Source organism: Mixophyes fleayi, chromosome 2 (genome assembly GCF_038048845.1).
Source record: "Mixophyes fleayi isolate aMixFle1 chromosome 2, aMixFle1.hap1, whole genome shotgun sequence".
Lineage (NCBI taxonomy): Eukaryota > Metazoa > Chordata > Amphibia > Anura > Limnodynastidae > Mixophyes > Mixophyes fleayi.
Window position 1 is genome coordinate 177,788,753 of NC_134403.1, and position 18,410 is coordinate 177,807,162.

Here is an 18,410-nt window from a genome sequence, read left to right on the forward strand (position 1 = left end):
ACTGCTACTCTGTATGTGTTGGTCTACCTATTTGTCCGCTTACAGAGGTTCAAGGTACGTGCCCAGTTTCTGGTCCTTGAAAATGTCCCTGAAAAATCCATCTGCTTCTAGCTGCAGGTATACCTGAAAACGTGCATGGTGGAAACATTACTTCAAGTCTAACCTGCTGCCACTTTAGGACTAGTCCTTTATATATTTACTCTCTTCCATTCTTCTCCTAAAAATACTGCCCGGTTTAACTTCATTTATGTCTTAAATGAATCATGCGAGTGAAGGGATTTGAAGACTGTCTTTTGTTACATGTGTTACTTCTGTGTGTTTTATTACATTGGTGGAAATATTCCTAGAAATACACTTTTCCACAAAAATGAACATGAAGTTCCATAAAAGGATAAGACGAGACTCACTCTGTCATCATCAGAAGAAGGGGGGGGGATGAAAAGTTCTTTTGGGGATAAAGGGCTGTGTGCCCTCCTAAAAAGTAAAAGACACCCTGCAAAATGCACCCTCATTATCACTTTCTCATTTAAATAATCTAGAAAACAGTCTAATTTTTGCACCTAGGTGCCCTCATGTACTCCTCCAGTTGGACTATGTAAACATTTATGCTAACGTAGACTTATCCCAAAAGTAGGTACATAACGTCACAGCAAAAGGATTTGCGCTGTGGGTTTGCACTTAATACACTTTTACAGTTGCTCTTGATTGCAAAGACATGTTCTAGCAAACATATGTGACCGTCATCATTATCACTCGGCACTTACACCTGACCTGAAACTGGTGCAAGTGATACTGCTGAAAATTACATAACTTAGAGATGGCCAAAGCTTGCGTCAGATGCTGGTGCTTCCACTTGCCCTTGCCACACCCTTACTGTACATTGACTATGACGCCCCCTTCCTCCGCCATTCCCCCCATAAAATCATAGGCTGTGAGAGGTGTCCTTTGTGTGCAAAGATGAAGTGGATATTGTTGTGTTCACTGGCGTATGGTGCATTTCTGGGCATGTGCACTGCAATTTAACGCAAAATACGCCATGTGTCGGCATTTACATTCCTTAATGAATCAGGCCCACATTGTACAGGAATTCTCCTGAAGTGCTTGTCACATATTGCACACAAGTTCTCATTGGACTGGACAGGAGAGAAGCAAACGTAAAGATCAGTGCTGAAAATCCTTCAAAATTGAAATATCAGTAGGATGTCATTTTATTCCTGGTGAGCATCTTCAGCAAAACACGTTTTCTTTAGCTAATTAGTTTGAGAGTCACAAATTATGGAAATGTACATATTGTTTCCTCATCTATAGTTACTAACAGACTTATCATTTGTTAGTGGGTCAAGTGGTCTTAAGAGTTATAAAGCAGTCGCACTTCATGTTCTTGCTTTAGCAGCGCAGCAAATACAGCATTTTTCTTATGTTAGAGACATAACTTTGTGAATAAATAAACATACATTGATGCCAACATGTGAATCTGACACAAAAGATGACTACATGCGAGCAGCTGTTTGGGTCTTTGTTAAACCCTATCTATAGAACCTGTCCCTGGGGATCATATGTACTGGAAGAAGAATACTCCAAACAGAGGCTGGTTTTCACTTTCTTTCCATTTTTTTTCCAGCAAACCACATTGGAGATGTGTCAGATTCAGACCCAAAAAGATAAGCTTTTTATTATCTTTCCTAAGTACACAGTTTGAAATTAATTTAATTTAGGTCATGTTAATCTTTGCCCCTGAAGCTTGCCGTCTAAATTCCTTACCACACAAGCAAACGCTATGGTTAATTTTGTTAGAAGCTAATCTTCATTTCTTTCTTAGTTCTTGATTTGTCATGGTCCAATGAAGGAGAGCCTTCATTGGACCATACTAGAAATGCCTGCTTGATCAAAGTAGGGTAGCCCCAAGACTCCCTTAAACCTCCAACCAATCACAGTGGTTTTCCACAGTGACTTTGTGACTGGCAAGCAGTTAGGAGAGTTCTGGGGACTCCCTGCTTTGATCCCACATTAATAGAGACTACTTGAATCTAAATTGATGTTGCTAAAAACACAATTGACAATGCCGTGGCACTTCATTCATGTTAGTGTGAACATTCCTTGCGGTGGGGTTTCTACATGTAGCGCGCACACTGGAAACACCTTGAAATGAATGAGCAGTTGAAATGAATGGCAAAAGAGTGATTTTTCAAGCAGTTCTGCTAAATCACATTTTTGGATATTGATTAAAATTGTCATAATTTGCTTGATAGAAAAACTCATCCGGTAATCTTAAAGCTGTACATCTAGTTAGTGCTGCTAGTGCAATTTTTTTAAAAAATGACACCTTAAAGTGGGTGTGTTTGCATGGACCAATAGTAATCAAGAATCTCTGTGCTTGTGGCTTCATATTGGTCCACACACCACACAGGGAGATAGAGGGGAGCAGTGGTTAGGTTTATTTTCTACTCTACCCGAGAATATAAGTTCAAGTGTTCGTTTACGGCCATTTAAACTATTTAGATATGCATAACAGTACTGGCAATAAATCCTCAGTTTCAGTAAAAAGCATACAATTTTATTGTTAGCAATATTTAACAATACTTTTAAGAAGAAGAAGATGTAGAAGTGAAAATACTGAGTCAGTAAATAATTAAAAATAGCAGAGAACAATAAATAGAATACATTGCTTGGTTGTTTACTATAATTAGCCATAAATAAAGAATCAAATCGCATTTCTGATAGGAATAATATTTACATGTGAAAGTATAGTTGTGCATATCTTACACAATAAGTGATGCAAACCAAATTCATGATACTATTGTTAATATTATTGTTATTATTAACCTCTATATAGCTTCAACATACTGTAATCTACAACTGTACATTTTATTCGTATGTTCTCAAATCTTATTCAATGAAATTAGTGTGGAGCAGTGTTAGAAAAGCATGTGAAAAACAAAACAACATATTCAACAAAGTGCAGATATTCAGCATATTGGTTATTGTTTTGCTATGGCACTTTGTGGTTTAGTAGCTTGTTGTTTTTGTCCATTTCTTCTATCAAATTCTTTGATAGCTTTAAGAACATTCTTAGCTGTAGCATTAGCACAGACATTCCCTGTTTTTGTTTTTGTTTCCACACTAAAAGATAAATAAGATGTTATTTATTTTTGGGCAGTAAGTAACAGATTCTGAAAGTATAACAATAAATGAGGACATTTATTAGTTGTATATTTAACCCAGGGCCGTAACTAGGGCTGTGCGACAGGGGCGACCGCCCAGAGCGCAACGCTGAAGGGGGGTGCAATTTAGGAATATTTTAGGTTAATTTGGTTAAAATTGAGGGCTAGGGGGGCGGCATTTGTCTTTCTCGCCCAGGGCGCTAGAGTTCTAAGTTACAGCTCCGGTTTAACCCCTTTGCCGCTGAGCTTATTTTTGGGCTGGTCACATTTCAACGTCAATATCAGTAAATTGTTTGTGCGGTACCAACACAAATTATACCTTGTTTTTGTATCTTTAAATTATCAGAAAATATCATGAATCATGAATATCAATTTATGTGAACCTACTCTCATTGCAAAAAAGGAAAAAAGAATGGTATGCATAAAATGTGTAGGAACAATATGGGTAGCCCAACAAGGCATACCATTATGAAAACTAGACAACCTATCGCATAAAATGAGGTTGTCTCTTGAGTTTATAGAATTCAGAATCGAGAACATGTGGCCAATATAACTCTGCCCCCTCTCTAGACTTCTTAACGCTTTCTGTAGTGTAAGTTATTGTTTGGTGACCAGACTACTAAGGGAGCACCTTATATGATGGAAAGGATTCCCCTCTATCAAACAAGAGTGCCTCTGTGACTTTAGGTGTCAGGGCAAGGTAGATATGTGCATTACAATAGCCCTTCCTCATCCTGGGCACCTTAATGTTTTCTGTAGTGTAACTGTCTGATAATCATATCAAGCAATAACTTCTAAGGGGCCATATTATCTGAAAGAGGGAACTCCCTTCTTTCAAATTAGGGAGCCCCTGAATTTTTTAAGCCAGGATGGGGAGATCTGTGCCCTGCTCCCCCATCCCTTGAAATCTTAATTTTTCTGTAGTGTAGGGTCTTATTCACTGGTAATCATCAGATAATAATCGCTAAGGTGAATCTGATTTGAAAGGGGGACGCCTCTCTTTATTTTTACTTTATTTTGGCTCTTCATTATTTTTCTATAGGCACTGTGCGAAGAGGTGGGGCTTAATGATGTCATTGCACTCCTCCCCTATCGGCCACCAATTGGAAATTGCTGTGGGGGACAGATAAGTATAATTTTAACTTCTTTAAACACCCTGGGGGGAATTCAATTGTAAAAAAATCCCCAAGTCTGGGAGAGGAACTAGTGTTACCAATACAGTGCTTTAAAATAGATATTTTCAACAGATATACACACAGCAAGATAACCATCAACAGTATTGCCTCATGGTAACTAAAGCATTGAGATAACATACGTCTTGGGGCTGTAGCCCTTTCTTAACCCAGGGCAAAAAACGGTCCTAAGTGGGCTTGACCTTTATTCTTAGGCCTGATCCCCATCTATCTCTACATAACCTCACAATTTTATTTCAATGGAAGTGAGGTGGGCTTAAACACAAATGGTGTGATTGTATGTTCTCCCCGTGTTTGCGTGGATTTCTTCGGGGTGCTCCGGTTTCCTCCCACACTCCAAAAACACTGGTAGGTTAATTGGCTGTTAACGAATTGACCCTAGTCTGTGTGTGTGTGTGTGTGTGTGTGTATGTTAGGGAATTTAGACTGTAAGCCCCAATGGGGCAGGGACTGATGTGAGTGAGTTCTCTGTACAGCGCTGCGGAATTAGTGGCGCTATATAAATAAATGGTGATGATGATGATTAATGCGCTGTGTGACAGGAACAATTACGCCATTTTTTTTGAAAGGCTTGCACTCCATCTATAAATCTTGCAAAGTATAAAGAATGTGATCAACTTAAAACCAACACTTGCAGTCTTATTTTTTTATCCCCCTTTTTTTCCACACTAGTACTTTTGTGAACTTCTCTTTCCTGGGATCCCCATCATTTGCTCAATTCAGAAAGGGTCTAGACCGGCGGTTCCCAAACTGTGCGCCGCGGCTCCCAGGGGTGCCGCGGCGCTGTCACTGGGGTGCCGCGGGCCAGCCATAAAAAAAAAGAACACATAAACTTACCAATCCGCCGGCGCCGGGACCCAGCAGCCTCCTCTCTCCCGCAGCTGTCACTGAATATCGACGTCAGTGACAGCTGTGGGAGAGAGAAGGCTGCTGGGTCCCGGCGCCCGGCGGATTGGTAAGTTTATGTGTTCTTTTTTTTTTTATGGCTGACGCGGGGCAGAGGAGGGGGACAGAGAGCAGAGGATGGGGACAGAGCAGAGGAGGGAGACAGAGAGCAGAGGATGGGGACAGAGAGCAGAGGATGGTGACAGCGGGGCAGAGGAGGGGGACTGAGGGCAGAGGAGGGGGACAGAGAGCAGAGGATGGCGACAGCGGATCAGAGAAGGGGGACAGAGAGCAGAGGAGGGTGACAGAGAGCAGAGGATGGGGACAGAGAGCAGAGGATGGTGACAGCGGGGCAGAGGAGAGGGACAGAGAGCAGAGGATGGTGACAGTGGGGCAGAGGAGGGGGACAGAGAGCAGAGGATGGCGACAGCGGGGCAGAGGAGGAGGACAGAGAGCAGAGGAGGGGGACAGAGAGCAGAGGATGGTGACAGCGGGGCATAGGAGGGGGACAGAGAGCAGAGGATGGCGACAGCGGGACAGAGGAGGGGGACAGAGAGCAGATGATGGTGACAGCGGGGCAGAGGAGGGGGACAGAGAGCAGAGGATGGGGACAGAGAGCAAAGGATGGTGACAGAGGGCAGAGGAGGGGGACAGAGAGCAGAGGATGGTGACAGCGGGGCAGAGGATGGGGACAGAGAGCAGAGGAGGGGGACAGAGGGCAGAGGATGGGGACAGAGAGCAGAGGATGGTGACAGCGGGGCAGAGGATGGTGTCAGAGAGCAGAGGATGGGGACAGATGGCAGAGGATGGTGACAGCGGGGCAGAGGATGGGGACAGAGAGCAGAGGATGGTGACAGCGGGGCAGAGGAGGGGGACAGAGAGCAGAGGATGGTGACAGCGGGGCAGAGGATGGGGACAGAGCAGAGGAGGGGGACAGAGAGCAGAGGAGGTGGACAGAGAGCAGAGGATGGTGACAGCGAGGCAGAGGATGGGGACAGAGCAGAGGATGGGGACAGAGAGCAGAGGATGGTGACAGAGAGCAGAGGATAGGGACAGCGGGGCAGAGGAGGGGGACAGAGAGCAGAGGATGGTGACAGCGGGGCAGAGGAGGGGGACAGAGAGCAGAGGGTGATGACAGCTGGGCAGAGGATGGTGACAGCGGGGCAGAGAAGGTGGACAGAGAGCAGATGATGGTGACAGCGGGGCAGAGGATGGGGAAAGAGAGCAGAGGAGGGGGACAGAGAGAGGATGGGGACAGCGGGGCAGAGAAGGGGGACAGAGCAGAGGAGAGGGACAGCGGGGCAGAGGAGGGGCACAGCGTGAGAGGGGCAGTGGAGGGGGACACAGCGTGAGAGGGGCAGTGGAGGGGTACACAATGTGAGAGGGGCAGTGGAGGGGGACACTGAGAGGGCAGAGGAGGGGACAGCGTGTGAGAGGGCAGAGGAGGGGGACAGCTTGAGAGAGGGCAGAGGAGCAGGGCAGCGTGTAAGAGGGCAGAGGAGGGGACAGCGTGTGAGAGGGCAGAGGAGGGGGACATTTTGAGAGAGGGCAAAGAAGGGGGGACAGCGTGACAGAGCAGAGGAGGGGGGACAGCGTGAGAGAGGGCAGTGTGTCTGGATGCAGAGGGGGCAGTGTGTCTGGATGCAGAGGGGGCAGTGTGTTTGGATGCAGAGGGGGCAGTGTGTCTGGATGCAGAGTGCCTGAGGGCAGAGTGTCTGGATGCAGAGGGGGCATTTTTGCACACAACTAAATAAGTATTTCTGTCCTGACCTAAATACTTATTACAATTTTTTGACCCAACTACTTCTAAAACATTACTGCTCAATAATTATTTTGGAGGGGTGCCTTGAAAAAATTTGGAGACTCTAAGGGTGCCGGCGAACTGCAAAAGTTTGGGAACCACTGGTCTAGACACTATATTTACTGTTATTGGGAACCTCTGCTCGCCAGTCTCATTAATGATCTCTGAAGGCCTGAAGAGCCTACTCATAGCTAGATATGGTAGCTGGTTCTTGATTGGATGACTGTAGAACTCTTTAAGACAGAAGCCAGCTGTCATTTCTAGTTGTGCATTGTGTCCAAAATCATTATGGAGGCTGGTGAGTGGAAGAACCCCAACCAAATTACTAATATCGGGTAAAGGTGTAAGATGAAAAATAATTCATGGAAGATGAGACATAGTCTAAGACCATACTTACATGTATGCATTGTATTTGCATTCTATACCAGTCGGCTTATAGCTAATAATATTTTTCCAGTTCAAATAATTGCATTTTGGTTCACAACATTCTGTTAGCTCATTGGATTTATCTGAAATGTAATAAATATAATAGATTAAATGAACAAAAAAGATATAACACAATTGTATTATTCCTAACATAAGCAGAATATATGTTTTTTTAATTTTTTAAATGTTTGAGGTTTGTATTACAAATATAAAGTAACATAAAATAAATATGAAAAGGTGATTTAAGTGGTCAGAGGGTTTCTATGTGCATTTACAGCATGTTATTTCCTTGACACTTACAGATAGAGCTGTAAGCCTATACTACGTATACAGATGTAAATGCATATGCATGGATAATACTTATTTTACTATGTTTTGGAAAGTTTATTCACCACTCTTCTATATGATTGAAGGTGAGACAGTTGTGAGGACAGGTCACACCAGAAAAGAACTAGCTGTTTCATTATTAGTGAAGGAAGTGACAGATTGGATGGCTAAGAATGGATAAGTAATGGATGAGTGGGAATGTTTACATTACCTCCATATATAATGGAAATATATAAGATACATAAAGCATATATTCAGACACGTATGCAAGGCATGTTGTATTGCTTCAGTATGACCAGCACAGCACTTAACAGGAAGTTAGTTTTTACATGCAGTATTTTTAGATTGAGTCTGGTAGGTTTGAATGCAGAACTGAAAGCTCTCAAGTGAGTATCTGAATTATGATTTCACTTTTTAAGCACTTTTATTGACTTTTTAACAATAATAATTTGGTCAGCATTGTATGTAGGACCAGTGCAGCCAAGTTTAGTCATGTGTATATTAATTGGCTGGGTGTGCTACCTTATGACATTGAGGGGTAGTAACATTAACATTAAGAATGTAGCATTGTGCAATAAATTTATATATACATGAAAATATCTAATAAAATCTGCACTGATATAACAATGGATGTCATGGCTCTTAACAACAGGTTTGCAGATTTTGCTATTGTTGTGTTCTCTGCATCTATTTATGTCTTTGAAAACAATATATAGGTAATATTTATTGACTCATCAATTCCACAATCACAAACTATGATTATCTGGAGATAAAATATTGCCTCTCTTGAGGTTATCTTCTTGTGCCATTTAGAAATGATTGGTTCAAGATATGGGCACCCAATCACAATAAACATAGCGTTTAATATGAACACTGTATCTCCCAATGAGGAACCAGTGCTTCTGCATTAAGGTTTCCACAGAAAGATCCTTAGGGGCAGCTGCATAAAAGGCAATCCAGCTCTCCCCTGCATCCCTGCATTAATAGATCACTAGTATGCCAGGTAGCATTAAATCACTATTACAAAAAGAAATAAAAAGAAAGCAGTAGAATACTAAAATGTTTCCTGTCTCCCTGAAGTCCTTTTCAATCCATCAAAATGATGTTATCCATTTCTGTAACACTGAAGTCTAAGGGCTAGATTTACTAAGCTGCGGGTTTGAAAATGTGGGGATGTTGCCTATGGCAACCAATCAGATTCCGGCTGTCATTTTGTAGAGAGTACTAAATAAAAGAAAGCTAGAATCCGATTGGTTGCTATAGGCAACATCCCCACTTTTTCAAACCCGCAGTTTAGTAAATATACCCCTAAATGTCATTCCAAAAACAAAGTTCCAAACCTACAAAAAGAAACCTTCACCCCCAATTAGTGTACGCACAATCCTGGCCCTACATAACTTCATCAGACCTTATGCAAAGTACACATATTTGATGCCCATATTCTCTGGACAACTAGCTGGGTAAGTTTTGGCATACATTTCTGAGGTTTCACTCATTATGTGAAAATGTAGCTTTGGAAAGAGTTGTGTGACTATTTTACCCTACATAAGAACTATAAAATAAAATATATTTTTTCCAATGTGCTTTGGCAGACTGAATATAGAAAAGATATTCTCTATGAATTTGAAGTAGCTCCAACCCATACATTCTCAATTAAAACAGCCACTAAACCTTAGAAAAGATATTAATCTTATGGTAAAATGCATCTCTAAACATTCAGAAATATATATGTAAAATCCCAATACTATGACACGACATAAGAGATTACACACTGTGTGCGTGTGCAAAACAACACACATACTGGTCCTCAATAGCATCATCCATGAACTGTTTTCTAGATATACTTACATATACTACTGCAGGACACCTCCAGCACTAACACCACAAGTACAGCAAGGCAGGCAGCTTTCATGATGACTATTACAGTGACCAGGAAGGCAATAGCTTCTTTGGTACATTTTACCTCAGATTTTATACTTTTCTTCAAACTATATGTAGTATGTAAACCTTATGGAATATAGGAGGAGGATTCAAGGAAAGCCACCAACCAAACTAAATTTAATTGTGAAATTCCCCGATGTAGGTAGTGTTATAAAATAAGTGTATGATGCATAGGAAAAAAGGAACATCCTGTGGACACAACAGGAAATATATTGAATGTTGTTCTCAAAGGTCACTAAGATCCATGTCTGTCCTTTAATAGATACATTACAGATATTATCTTGAATTGTATATATTGTATATATTGAAGGATCAACTGAGATACATTAATTTTGATAATAAATTAACATGATGAATAGTACACACACACACACACACACTGGCTTGCAAAAGTATTCAGCCCACTAAAAAGTGAATGTATTTGTCTGTATTACAGAAGTTATTTACACAAATTGTTTCAGACAGTATTTGTATTGTGACCCAATAGGCTCTTAAAAAACATTTTCAAACTCATAATTCATTATTTGTCTGCAGATTTTTTAAAAATAAAAAGTGAAAAATACTGTATATGTGATTAAGTAACTATAACTGCCGACAGTAGTAATATCAACAGTGACAATGTCGACTATCAAAGGGCAATCCCGGCAATATAGCCGACGAGTCCGGAACAAAGTAAGTAATTTAAAAAAATATATATACACATTTTTCCGATGGTCTGTGGTTGGCTCAAAAGAAAACCTCTTAAAAATAATCCAATGGTCAGTGGTTCTGTATTGTGCCGGGTAATGTGTTTTTTTTTTTTTGGGGGGGGGGGGGGGGGCTTAATGTTTTTGTGCTTTTTTCCTCAATATTAACTGTTTTGTGGCAGACCTGCGTGTTGTGTTGCCCCAGGGAAAAGCCCCAGTGGCTTTTCCCTTGGGGGAGGGGCACATTTTTTTTGCAGGCCTGATTGCACTAGAGATTTCAGCCCCAATGCTCAACAGGCTGCCACTGTGTCCTACTATGACAAGCACACGCCTGTCATAGGTACGCCATGCTGTCTGCCATTACCCCTTCATTAATGGTAACAAGCCCAGGCTATCGAGCGCTGGTACTTGGTTCATTTACGGGGGGATGCATTTTTTTTCCAGTGGACCATTTCTGCCGCACCAATTTTATGTGTGTTAAGTTTTGGATGCAAACTCTAAGTGACCCCTTATACCTTTTTATGTTACAATATGTGTGTGACACATTTCACACACTGCTGTCCATGGTAGTTTAATTACATTAAGCTAAGTGGGGCCAGAGAAGGCTTAGGCATCTATCGGTGAATTGGTATGTGCAGCATATGATACATTTTTCCTCATGATGCAGCCATATGCCAACATCTACAATACAGTAGTGACAGTATGTCTTTTATGTTACATCATGTGTATAACACATTTTACATACTAGCTATACATGATAGCTAAATCACTTTGAACTGAATGGAGCCAGAGAATGACTCAGGAGGTATGGCTCTATAATACCCTGCATGTGTCACAGTAAGTTTTTTCTTTGTCACTCTGCTTGCTCTTAACTTTGTACAGGTTCTAGACTACACCCAACTTGTGTGTTGCAGGTTCACACACTTTCTAGACTTCAGCAAAAATATATTTGGGTTTTCTTTCTTAACCCCTTATTTTCCAGTCTTACTGAACCCATCTGCTTTGAACAAAACTCATTCCATAAAAACACTTGATTTCTTTGCAGAGCAAACTTTTTTTTAACTGCTGCTGAATGGTTTTGCAAACACATTTACTCTCTTTTGTTATTCCAACACAGAAATATCCACTTTACACTGACACAATTTAACTCCTCTTAAATCTTAATGCATGCAGCAAGCACTCTCTTTAAACATTACTTCATAGCTGGATTTGTCACTCACATCCACGTAGTTCTCCGCTTCCCACTGTTGCTGTGCACAAACAACCCAGTTTTTAGTTGCTGTTATCCACATAACATGCACAGATCTTCAAATGCAAATCTTTCTCCACTGTGTCTGTCATTTTAATTTTTTTCTTGCACACGCAGACCTGCTTCCTGCAGACTTATCAAGGTTGTTGCTACTCTCAATATGTGCAGATCTAATGCTCGCATTCTCCACCATATTGTAACCGGGTTAGGGGAGCAGGTGCCATCTCCTGGGTTAGATGGTAGTGTATAGCAGCAGAGATGTCACACAAGTCCATGGTACAATTGGCCTCAACCAGTTTTATTGAGCAGAAAAATAAAGAAAACGTCAAAATAAAACAGGAAATTGTCACTCTATTGTGGATGACATATCTAGGCTATACGTCAAACTGCAATATAAACGGGGCCGGCGTCTATGTATCTTATACTAAATAAGCATCTGCTTGCATTTATTAAGTCGTTTCTTAGTGTATTTATAATAGTATCTAATTTTACCAAGTAGACTTTCTCAGCAGGTCAGTTATAACTTACTGATATAAGAACTCAGATGATTAAAGAAGAAAGAAGTGTGGCTGTCCATAGTTTAAGGAGCTGGGAGCAACACTGTAATACTTACACTTCGCAATGCTCTACTTAGTCATATACACATTCAAAAAGTAGTGACACCTTCCATGGTTGTGTCAAGACCTTCGGATTGTGACAGGTTGCATGATATGATATGGTAGGTGACATTTCAGAACCCTGGCCTGAAATGTCAAAGAGAACATTTTGAAATTAGACTTTATTACAAACTTGCAGACAATAAGATTTTTTGCACAGTTTATTTTCCATCCTTCACACATTTTCTCCAGCGATAAGTCTTCACCTAAAAGTCAGTTCTGGTGTGCTAGGACACCAACTGTGCTGGACGAACCCTACAAAAACAAGAAGTTGATACAATAGTAACAGAGGTGAAAGCCTTTAAAACAAACGGAAAGTCAAAAGATACTAAAACCTCTTTGTCTTTTATAGGAAAAAGTGATGAAAATTCCAAAGGTTGTAAAAAAAGAGAGTAGGATAAAAAAAAAAAGATAATGATCAAGAGAAAAGGAGAAACTACTGATAGTAGACTTTTTTGAAAAAAAAAGAAAAAAAAAAGGCACCAGGTATCAGATTAGCGCTGGCTAGTATTAGGAGAAAATTCATGTGTACTGAATTTATCCACTTAGCTTGAATGGAAACTAATTTCAATTGCTACTATAGAGATCTCCCTTTATAAAAGTTGCTTCTGCTACACTATTTGTTTCTATTATATATTTCAAATTGCCTATTTATTCTTGAATGGAATATATAACGTGTCCTATCAGTGGAATCTGATCTGCTACAGTTCTGGTGTTCGTGCCGATTACTACCGATGACAGTCGCGTATACAAGCTAGAACATGTACTTGCAATCAGAAACAAGTGCAAAAGTGCATTTAATGTACAGTAGACATTCATAACATAAATGTATTTTACGGGGGGAAAAAAAAAAAAACTTTTTCATTTTCTAAGGTTTTGTCATTGACTATATTATTAACAGGTGACATTAATTGCATTTTTTTTTCTCTGCGTTCTTTTGGGACTTTTGTAATCCAAATATATATTATACGTATCTTGCAGTGTATTGTCTGTTAGAGCAGAGCGGACTTAGATCCGTATTCAACAGGCGCACCTTTACACCTGCTTCCTGAATATGGACATGCGTGTACCTGATTTGCATACGTTTAAACAAAAACGCACAATATGTTAATTTTGCTTTCCTCAATTAAATGCTTACACATATATGATCATTTAAGCCATTGCTCATTTTTCCCTTTTACTCATAGATTGTCCACTCTTAATGGAATTCTGTGTTCTTATAGCATTGAGGGTCATTTACGGACACAGCAAAGTATGAAAAAGAAAAGCTGTTACTGCTTTTTCACGTTTTATGCCTTTCATTATTGCATTGCTCCTGTTTTTATTGAAGCATTCATTAATGTGGCAAAGAGCTATTGATTACGCGTTGAGCAACCACTTGCTCAAGATGGTTAATGAATCTTGCGAGGCATAAGCAGAAGGGAGCATTCACCGTATGAAGTGAGATATCCACAATGCTGAACTTGGTTTTTTGCAATAATACAAAGATCAGATTTAATTTTCCAAAAACTATATTGTAATGAACTTCAGGGGCTGGAGGCGGCATATATTTTGAGGCATTCCCACAAGGCTCTGTTCTTGGCCATTTACTATTGTCACTGTACACCTAGAACTAATTCGCTCATTCTGCCTCCAGTCCCACCTCTATGCTAGCGACACCCAAATCTATATCTCTTCCCCTGACCTCTCCCCTTCTCTACTGTTTTCTGTAACCAACTATCTTTCTGCTATCTCCACATGGATGTCCCAACGCTACCTAAAGCTCAACATGTCCAAAACAGAATGTATCATCTTCCCTTCTGTCAGAGTCACCACCTTCCCTCAAATCTCCCTCACTGTCCATAACACCACAATTTCCTCAGTCTCCCAAGCCCGCTGTCTTGGTGTCACACTTGACTCCACCCTCTGCTTTATTCCTCACATCCAGACTCTCCCCCAGTCCTGTCGGTTCCACCTCAAAAACATTGCCAGAATATGCCCTTTTCTTTCTCAACATACTACCAAAACTCTTATCCATTCTCTCATCATCTCCCATCTTGACTACTGCAACCTCCTGCTATCTGGCATTCCCGGCACCCATATATCCACACTTCAATCCATCCTAAAATCAAGACTGTTCCGCCAATATCGAGAAAGTTGGGAGGTATGAATAAGAGCAGCCCTGATATTCCCTTATTGGTACATATAATGTAAATTATATGTAAAAGAAAAATTTAAAACGGGTTGGGGAATTGGCAGGGTGTTCCAAATGTGAAGGCATTTAGTACTGTGAGGTAGACTTTTAACTTTTGAAAAGGACAATTAAGCAAATTGTGTAGTGCATCTGCTGAATGGAGCATAAATATGATGGACCAGAGTTTACCCCTCTATTTTTACTGTATTTTAAAAAAAATGTTAAAATTGTGTTTAAATACATTTGTTGTGCATCCACATATTCTCCATTTTGTACATGACCACCAGTGTGTAATTACAATGATTTGTTTCTTCATTACTATGTTTTTCTTCTATACATCTATTTTCTCTATGAGCAAACTTCAGTTTTCTATAGCTATATGCTGTACAGTATTATTTATCGAAGAATAAAAACATTTTTAGTAAAATGATTGCATAAGGTTCACATACAGCTGAACTATTCCTTCAAGTGTAGACTTTACCTTGATTTTACAGCATGGTCTATCTTGCTTCTCTTTGTTATTATTTGATAGGTATTGCAAATTATTGAGAAAGCTGTAATGTATTCAAGACATTATGCACTAAAGGAATTAATAAGAATGTAATTTACTGCTAGTTTCTAGACCACAACCTAGATATGGTGGCTGTAGTATTAATATGTAGTACATTGTACCTGATGCACTTTCACATCAGTTTTGGATTGTTTAAAAAAAAAAATGTCCATTATGTAAAACAAACAAACAATGTAGCTGTCATAGCCTACAGTAGTTGTTGTTCCTTATTTTTAATGGATAATTAGAAGAAGAGAAAATTGTATATTTTTATTCAATCCATTCGTGTGTTCCGAAAAAATTACTCGTCATGGAGAAGAAATGTATTCAGTGGACACTATATTTACATTTTAAGTGTTTTCCATTTGCAGTGAGTGAAACTGTTGTACCTACTCACACATGTTCCTTCCCACATAACCACATCCACTGTAGTCTTGCAAATGACTAGATTGTAATTGAAGGAGTGATGTAAGTGGGCTGAAAATTAATGACCTTATACTGAATATTAATTTGTTTTATATTATAAACATGATGTCTATTATGTGGCTGTTATGGTGGTTTTCACAAGTTTTATTTTTTTGCCTTGGCATCAGTAGACTATAGACTATCTATGGAAGGCAGAAGACTATAGTATCTAATTTTAACAAGTCTTTCTCAATATCTTTTTTAAAATCATTTTCTGTTTTAATAAATACACCAGGTGATATCACAGTGTACTATTTACAGCTTTCATGCAAATAGCTGTAATGACAAGTAAGTAAATTAGTTTGTTTTATGCTAGTCAGTGTGTTTTAACTGGTTAAGATCACAATGAATTGCTAGTGCATGTCAACCCCTATAGGCTATGGTGCATTTTAACAAATACACTGCTTGATATATCAAGGGGGCTCATTTACAGTTGGACATACATCTGTTTTTAGCATAAGATATGTACTGAACATGTGCACCTAAAATATTTATGCATAGATCCGTACACACATTTTTGTCTATCTTTGACTTCAGTTTTCCTACGTCTTAATAGGTGGAACATGGACTGGCCAACTTAGGACGAGTATATAAAGGGTGTGTTTGCGTAATAGTGACACAATTAGACATATGGAGATACACCTTTTAGGTGGAGTATTTTTTGCGGGTGCTGGGCGGCAGGTGGAAGGAAACGCTATGCTGCTGATGACTTTCAGCAGGACTATCTAGCAGCTATTGTGTTTGATCTGGACACACCTTGAAATGCGTCCAACTGAACAAGTGCAAACGTGTGCAAATATATATGCTTTTTTATGTGTGCATCATTTCCTATGTATGTTTGAAGTGCAAATGCAATTCTAAATGAGTCCCAATGTATATTTGTTTTTCTAAATCTGTATAGATAATGATAGGTACAGAAAAAAATTGTTTTGCTCCAGTAAGGAAACACTTGTGTTTTACAGTGATCACTGTGTTGTAAAACGGTAAAAAAAGAAAGAAAATGAAGATTAATCAGCCAAAGATGCAGCGCTCTAAACAGCTATGGAGCAAATACAGTGCTCACCAGGGCCGGACTGGCCATCTGGCACTTCTGGCAAATGCCAGAAGGGCCGATGGGCAGATGGGCCGGTCCGGTCCCTGGCAGTCGGTGCACGGTGTACTGACAGCGTACACCATGCACTGACACAGCGTGCATTGACAGCGTGGTGGCTGGCTCCTCCCCAGGAACCAGCCACCAGATCACATGGGCAGCGCTGCGCGCTGCACTGTCGAGTCGGCCGGGTCTGAGGAGCGTGGAACAGAAGAAGAAAGAAGACAGAAACAGGAGGAGAAAAGAAGATGAAAAGGTAAGTACAGTAAAACGGGGGGGGGGGGGGAGATAGCGGGTGACGGATGCCACACAGAAAGCAGGAAAAGAGGGAAGAGAATGGCACACAGAAAGCAGGAAAAGGGGGAAGAGAATGGCACACAGAAAGCAGGAAAAGGGGGAAGAGAATGGCACACAGAAAGCAGGAAAAGGGGGAAGAGAATGGCACACAGAAAGCAGGAAAAGGGGGAAGAGAATGGCAGACAGAAAGCAGGAAAAGAGGGAAGAGAATGGCAGACAGAAAGCAGGAAAAGGGGGAGGAGAACGGCACACAGAAAGCAGGAAAAGGGGGAAGAGAATGGCACACAGAAAGCTGGAAAAGGGGGAAGAGAATGGCACACAGAAAGCAGGAAAAGGGGGAAGAGAATGGCACACAGAAAGCAGGAAAAGGGGGAAGAGAATGGCACACAGAAAGCTGGAAAAGAGGGAAGAGAATGGTACACAGAAAGCTGGAAAAGAGGGAAGAGAATGGCACACAGAAAGCTGGAAAAGAGGGAAGAGAATGGCACACAGAAAGCAGGAAAAGGGGGAAGAGAATGGCACACAGAAAGCAGGAAAAGGGGGAAGAGAATGGCACACAGAAAGCTGGAAAAGAGGGAAGAGAATGGCACACAGAAAGCTGGAAAAGAGGGAAGAGAATGGCACACAGAAAGCTGGAAAAGAGGGAAGAGAATGGCACACAGAAAGCTGGAAAAGAGGGAAGAGAATGGCACACAGAAAGCTGGAAAAGAGGGAAGAGAATGGCACACAGAAAGCAGGAAAAGGGGGAAGAGAATGGCACACAGAAAGCTGGAAAAGAGGGAAGAGAATGGCACACAGAAAGCAGGAAAAGGGGGAAGAGAATGGCACACAGAAAGCAGGAAAAGAGGGAAGAGAATGGCACACAGAAAGCTGGAAAAGAGGGAAGAGAATGGCACACAGAAAGCAGGAAAAGGGGGAAGAGAATGGCACACAGAAAGCAGGAAAAGGGGGAAGAGAATGGCACACAGAAAGCAGGAAAAGAGGGAAGAGAATGGCACACAGAAAGCTGGAAAAGAGGGAAGAGAATGGCACACAGAAAGCTGGAAAAGAGGGAAGAGAATGGCACACAGAAAGCTGGAAAAGAGGGAAGAGAATGGCACACAGAAAGCAGGAAAAGGGGGAAGAGAATGGCACACAGAAAGCTGGAAAAGAGGGAAGAGAATGGCACACAGAAAGCAGGAAAAGGGGGAAGAGAATGGCACACAGAAAGCAGGAAAAGAGGGAAGAGAATGGCACACAGAAAGCTGGAAAAGAGGGAAGAGAATGGCACACAGAAAGCTGGAAAAGAGGGAAGAGAATGGCACACAGAAAGCTGGAAAAGAGGGAAGAGAATGGCACACAGAAAGCAGGAAAAGGGGGAAGAGAATGGCACACAGAAAGCAGGAAAAGGGGGAAGAGAATGGCACACAGAAAGCTGGAAAAGAGGGAAGAGAATGGCACACAGAAAGCTGGAAAAGAGGGAAGAGAATGGCACACAGAAAGCTGGAAAAGAGGGAAGAGAATGGCACAC